The 6,311-nt window shown below is 47.8% G+C and overlaps 1 protein-coding gene across 1 annotated transcript in view; it reads right to left on the bottom strand.

Moving 5' to 3' along the window:
* Window positions 1-1,998, bottom strand: part of Tmem94 (transmembrane protein 94) — a 33,816-nt gene extending 31,818 nt beyond the window's left edge. The window contains exon 1 of the mRNA XM_021211549.2: window positions 1,883-1,998. The gene's annotated coding sequence lies outside the window, so the exon portion shown is untranslated. The remainder of the gene's footprint in view (window positions 1-1,882) is intronic.
* Between the last annotated feature and the right edge of the window lie 4,313 nt (window positions 1,999-6,311).

The following is a 6,311-nucleotide window of genomic DNA, read 5'->3' as shown; positions in this document are numbered from 1 at the left end:
CATGAAAATTGGTAAATATTCTTTATGAAAGCAACTCTGGGGGAATCACCATTCCTGACCTCAAGCTGTACTACAGAGCAATTGTAAAAAAAAAAAAAAAAAAAACCCTCCATGGTGAGATTTACCAGGGTTAGGGAGGAGGGAGCGCCAAGGTTGGGTTGAAATCTGGCCCTTAGGCTCCTTCCCACACCATGTGACCAGCACTGTTTACTACCATGCCGGCAACCGCAGCCCAAGCTGATTATTATACAAACCTCTGATCACTAAACCACAAGGGCTGAGTCTTCGGGAAGGAAGCATTCCGGCTTCAGCAGTGGCCTAACCTTTACTTCACCTAAGCCTGCCTGCAAACTAGACTTTCAGACCCTGTCACAGAAACCTATCTTTTCAGCCATGGAAGACACTGCAGCGAACAGAACACAGACACGATACCAACGCAATAAAACCCACCAACACGGGGTTACCGGTTACCGTGAGGTGCAGAGGGAGACCAGGAGCCTTCTCACTCGGAAATCAGGGGTGGCCTTAGTGGCCCTGAAGGTCTTTCCAGCTCACTGACCAGGACAGGTTAAATAATACCTTGGGTGTCGGCAGTAAGCATTTGACTGTGGTATAGAAATTGATTCTGGAGTCCAATTTAGGGGAAAGGAGCAGGGAGGAGCCTGAGGACTGTGACCTTTATTGTTAATTCGTTCTTCAGGAGGTGAGCCTTCCAAATGGTTGAGGTTGACTCTCTTCCCCGGGAGCTGGCACTTCATAGCCACTTAAAATAGAAATGTCAAGTGTTTTCTGATTTCTTTCCCCCGTGGCCTGGTCAGCCGCCTGCCTGTCTTCTAATCATCTATGAGGTCTTATACCAAATGGATGAGCAGAGGTGGCCTTCAAGGACAGTTACTTCTCAAACACGACCTGGGGGTACTGATTATCAAAGAGGTGACTTGTTAATGCAGTGCTCGTCAGAATCTAGGTTCCCCTGCTTGTAATTCTGCCAAGAGAGAACCTGATAGAAGTGACAGCTGATAAAGCCGGTGACACTCCACTGCGGAGTGTCCGTGGACTCTGTCTGAACCGCTTGCTCCAGGATGAGCACTACACTGTACAATGGTCTGACTCTGCAAGGGACCGTCAAACTTTTTTATTCCCTCAGTCACTCTTATTTGACGCTGCTTTAGGTACTGAACCTTCCCTAAAGCTTTTAACTGTAGGGTTTCACGGGGGGGGGGGGGGACATGGAAACTGCTTTACAGAACTGCAAATGCTGTGGTGCTACGCTGGCTTCCGAAGCATCGTTATGTGACTGTAAAATCGGGGAAGCACACCCCAACCGCAGCCTCGCAGCCTCGCACTGAACTGGAAGTCCCTCGGAGTGTCTAGCTGGCGGGCGGGCGGGCGGACGCAGAGATGCCATCGGCTCGGGGCGGCGAGCACCGCGCGCGCGGTGGCAGAAAACCGCCTTTATTTGGGCCGGGGACACCCAGGGGCCTACAAATAACCACTCGTGGCATCAGGATTGGCAGTCCGCTGGCCCGGGGCCCAGCCACGGCGGACCTGGGCCGAGGGGGTCTTTGTTGGACACAACCTTTATTTCTGAAGGGGGACCCCGGCAAGGGGCAAGCCGGGACAGAGAGGGAAAATGAGAAAACAAAAACAAACAAACAAACAAAAAAAACCCTTGAGGACGTGAGGGAAGGAGCCCGCCCGGAGTTGGAGGCGGGCGCCGGCCGGCCTGTCTCCTCCTGCACAGAGACACCCGCTTTGGTGCCAATTGCTAGGCGCACACCCCAGACGCTCCTCGCCTCGGGTAGGAACTGAGAGGGCGCAGCAGGCCGAGCCCCACGCCCCCTTGCTCCCCACTTCGGGCCGCGGGCCTTCTCGTACTTACCGGGGCCCCCTCGGACGGTCGTCCTCGCCCGCGTCCTCTCCCCTCCCTGCCCCCTCCTCACTTCACCTCCCCGCCTCCGGGGGCTGCAGCCATGTCCGTTGTGGGCAAGTCTAAGGAGGCTTGCCGCCTTCTCCCCAGCCACAGACGCGCAGGCCAACAAGCCAAAGATCCCGACGCTGATTGGTTGACATTCGAGGTAGGCGGAAGTTTCTGATTTGTTATTGGCTGTTTGGTGCGCTCAGCTGTAACCTCCACCGCCCCTCCGGGAGCCTGGCGGAATTGTGTGATAATTACTCTAAAGCGATACGGGGAAGCCTGGGTCCTATCTCAGGCGCGAAGCTCCCTTGTTTTTAGCTCTAGAGAACCAGACTATAGGCGATCATACAGTTTCCGCCCCACTAGTTTACCCACTCAATTTTTTAAAGCCATGATCAGGCGACACTTTCTGCCCTTTATTATTTTTTAATGAGCCCCTTGCAAAATCGCCTTATCTATGTTTTCTTCAATTTTTCCTTATTTTTTTAAAAAGTTCCTCAGGACTAATATTATGTACAAACCAAAGGTGGAGAATCTAAAGCAATACTGTTATTTCACCCTCAGTTCATTTGAAATCTAAAAGGAAAAACAAGCTTGAAAACAACTTTTTTTTTCTAGACTAATTAGAGAAATCGCTTGGGAACCCTCTCTTGGGAAAACAAAATAAGCCTGTGTCAGTATTTACTTCCATTTTCCCAGAGATCTAAGTCTGGAAGGGTTGCTTAAAAACAAAAAAAAATTCTGTTTGTGAAGTCAGAAAGGGTCATATCTGGTTCTGGGAAAAAAGAGCCCCATTCCTTATATTAATGAATTTAGTCATGCAATTACAATTCCTCTTTTCAGCTAGACAAGAAGCCATTTTACTGATTTAACTCTATTTAAACCTGTTCAGCTGTTACCTTAAACACTCACAGAACCTTGGCACCTCTCTTCAACACAAACATCTGCAGTTTATCACTACAGATGGAGAAGTCCAAATCTCTCCACTTAACCATAGATGCTCATAACATGGAGATACATAGCCATTTTCAGGGCTCACTGCCACATGGACTCACTACAGTCTTAAACACGCTGGAGAACTTTGTTCAGTAGCTCTCTGAGCTTTTAAGTTTCTTTGCCGCTAATAACAGCCAAAATGCAGCCAGGCAGCGCCTTTATTCCCAGCACTTGGAAGGCAGAGGCAGGAGGATTTCTAATTTCGAGGCCAGCCTGGCCTACAGAGTGAGTTCCAGGACAGAGAAACCCTGTCTCAAAACAAAACAAAACAAACAAACAAAAACAGCCAATATGCAAATACATGCCTGTGTGAAACTTTAGTCCAAACACCCCCTTCCCAAGCTGCTTCCCTGTTTGTTGCACAGAACTGGTTTGTTACCTGTGTCTTGGGTCTTTCTACTCCTTTCCACAAATCATGGAGCCCTTGGGGAATCCTGCCTTAGTTAAGGTTACTCTTCCTGTGATAAAACACCATGATCAAAGAAACATGAGGGAGGAAAGGGTTTATTCAGCTCATACTTTGGTTCATCCTCAAGGAAGTTAAGATAAGAACTCAAGGCAAGAAAAGCTGAGCAGGAAGCTGGTGACAGGAGCTGATGCAGAAGCCATGGGGAGGAGGGGCCACTTCTGGCTTGCTTCCCATGGCTTGGTCAGCCTTTCTTATAGAACCCAGGACCACCAGCCCAGGGATGGCTCCACCCCCAGTGGGCCCTCCTCCAAATGTCCTACAGGCTTGCCTATACCCAGACCTTATGGGGCTTTTTTTTTTTTTTTTTTTTTAAGTTTATTTGTGGGGCTATTTTCTGAATTGAGGTTCCCTCCTTTCTGATGACTCTAGCTTGTGTCACGCTGACATAAGACTAGCCCATACAACTGAGCCCTTGTCAGTTTGACTCACAATCACATCACTTTTCAGTTAGAACCTTGCCTTTCTTGTTTATCCCCAAGATGGCATGTTACCAATATCAAAATATAAAACATAAATAACCTCTAAAACCCTATAGTCCTTACAAATTCAAACACATTAAAACTTCATTCTCAGCTGGGCAGTGGTGGCAGTCACCTTTAATCCCAGCACTTGGGAGGCAGAGGCAGGCAGATTTCTGAGTTTGAGTTCAGCCTGGTCTATAGAATGACTTCCAGGACAGCCAGGGCTACACAGAGAACCTCTGCCTCAGAAAACAAAAACAAAAACAACAAAAAACAAAAACAACAACAACAACAACAACAACAAACAACTTCATTCTCTTTAAAATGTCCTTTCTCTCTAAAAATCCAAAATCTCTTTTAAAAGTTCAAAACTCTTCAGCTGTGGGCTTCCATAAACAAAACAAAACAAAATAGATGTCGTCTTCCTTCAAGAGGGCACAGGCACAGTCTGAACAAAGCAAAACCAAACTCCATCAGTATAAACAACTCAGTATCCATGTATCTGGGATTCACTCGGGATCTTCCAAAGAGCATGGGTCAATTCTCCAGTTCTGACTCTGCAGCACACACAACTGGTCTTCTAGGCTCTGCTCCAAGATTGCTGCTGTTCTTGGTGGTCATCTCATGGTACTGTCATCTCCAAAATGCTGCAGGATCTTCTGCTATAACTGGGCTGCACCTTTACCAGTAGCCTCTCCTAGTCTTTCTTCCTGGTGCCAAATTTCAGCTTCTCTGTCTGACCCTTTCAATCCTGTGCCTTTAACTACCACTGAGTACGACCAAGTTCAGCTGCCAGCACGAGGTACAAGCTTGACTGCCTCTGGAACACAGCTTCTATGTTCTCTTTGGAAACACTTCCCAGATTTCAACCTAATGACGTTGGTCCCTTCTTAACCACAGCTGATTCTTCAGCCCCAGCTGACCAGCATCCATTGTCTCAACAAAGCAAAGGTTTTACTTTACTGGTTCTAGTCTCTTGTCAATCACAGCTGATTCCTCAGCCCTGGCTAAACAAACACCACAGACTCATCACATAAACTGTGTGCAGGAGTCTTTGCTTCCCCCTGAAACGTCACAAGCAAGACCTCCATCGTCTCTACTGCACTCCACATTCTCACTGTCTAGGCTCCTATAGGTCAGCTTACTAGACTCTCAGCCCTCAATGGCTTTTCTAGCCCAAAGTTCCAAAGTCCTTCTTCCCAGTTCTCTCAGAAACTTGTTCAGGTCTGTCATGGCAATACCCCACTTCTGATACCAATTTGTCCTTATTAGAGGGTTTTTTTTTATTATTTAAGATTTATTTATAGCCGGGTGTCATGGTGCACGCCTTTAATCCCAGCACTCGGGAGGCAGAGGCAGGTGAATTTCTGAGTTCGAGGCCAGCCTGGTCTACAAAGTAAGTTCCAGGACAGCCAGAGCTATACAGAGAAACCCTGTCTCAAAAAGATTTATTTATTTTATGTATATATGAGTACACTGTAGCTGTCTTCAGACACACCAGAAGAGACTTCCGATCCCATTACAGATGCTTGTAAGCCACCATGTGGTTGCTGACACTTGAACTCAGGGCATCTGGAAGAGCAGTCAATGCTCTTAACCTCTTAGCCATCTCCCTAAATTAGAGTTATTATAGGTATGATAAAACTATGACCAAAGTAACTTGGAAGGGAGGGGTTTAATCAGCTTATGCTTCCACATCTCAATTCATCATCAAACAAAATCAGGACAGAAACTCAAGTAGGGCAGGGACCTAGAGGCAGGATCTGATACAGAGACCATGGAGCGGTACTACTTACTAGCTTGCTTCCCATGGCTTGCTCAGCCTTCTTCTTTATAGAAGCCAGGACCACTACCTCAGGGATGGCTCCAGGCACAATGGGCTGGAGCCTCCCTCATCAATCACTAAGAAAATGTCCTACGGGCTTGCCTACAGCCTGATCTTATGGAGGCATTTTCTCAATTGAGGCTCCTTCTTCTCTGATGACTCTACCTGTGTCAAACTGGCATAAAACTAGCCAATATACTACCCCACTTCATACAGTTTTGTCTTGTTTGAGATAGGGTCACTGTGTAGCCCTAGCTGGCCTGGAACTCACTATGGAGACCAGGCCGACTCAGACTCACAGGGATCCCCATGCCTCTGCCTCCTGAGGGCTGAGGCTAAGGGTATGCATCATCACCATGCCCAGCTCCACTTCCTATTGTACCTTGGCCCCTCTGAGTCGTATATGTCTCTGGGCACCATTTATAGACCTTTTGAACATTGCTTCAGTGAACGTGAGCTGAGTGGCTGACAGGTTAAAGGTCTGTGAAACACCCCTTTGCTCTGGACATTCTCCCTAAGTCAATCTCCTCCCTCCCCACCCCCACCCCACCCCCCAAAAAAAACTGCTGAAAGAATAAATGACTCACCAGGCGTGGTGGCGCACGCCTTTAATCCCAGCACTCGGGAGGCAGAGGCAGGCGG

The sequence above is a fragment of the Mus pahari genome, chromosome 14 (genome assembly GCF_900095145.1).
Source record: "Mus pahari chromosome 14, PAHARI_EIJ_v1.1, whole genome shotgun sequence".
Classification (NCBI taxonomy): domain Eukaryota; kingdom Metazoa; phylum Chordata; class Mammalia; order Rodentia; family Muridae; genus Mus; species Mus pahari.
This window is presented reverse-complemented; position numbering and strand designations above follow the sequence as displayed.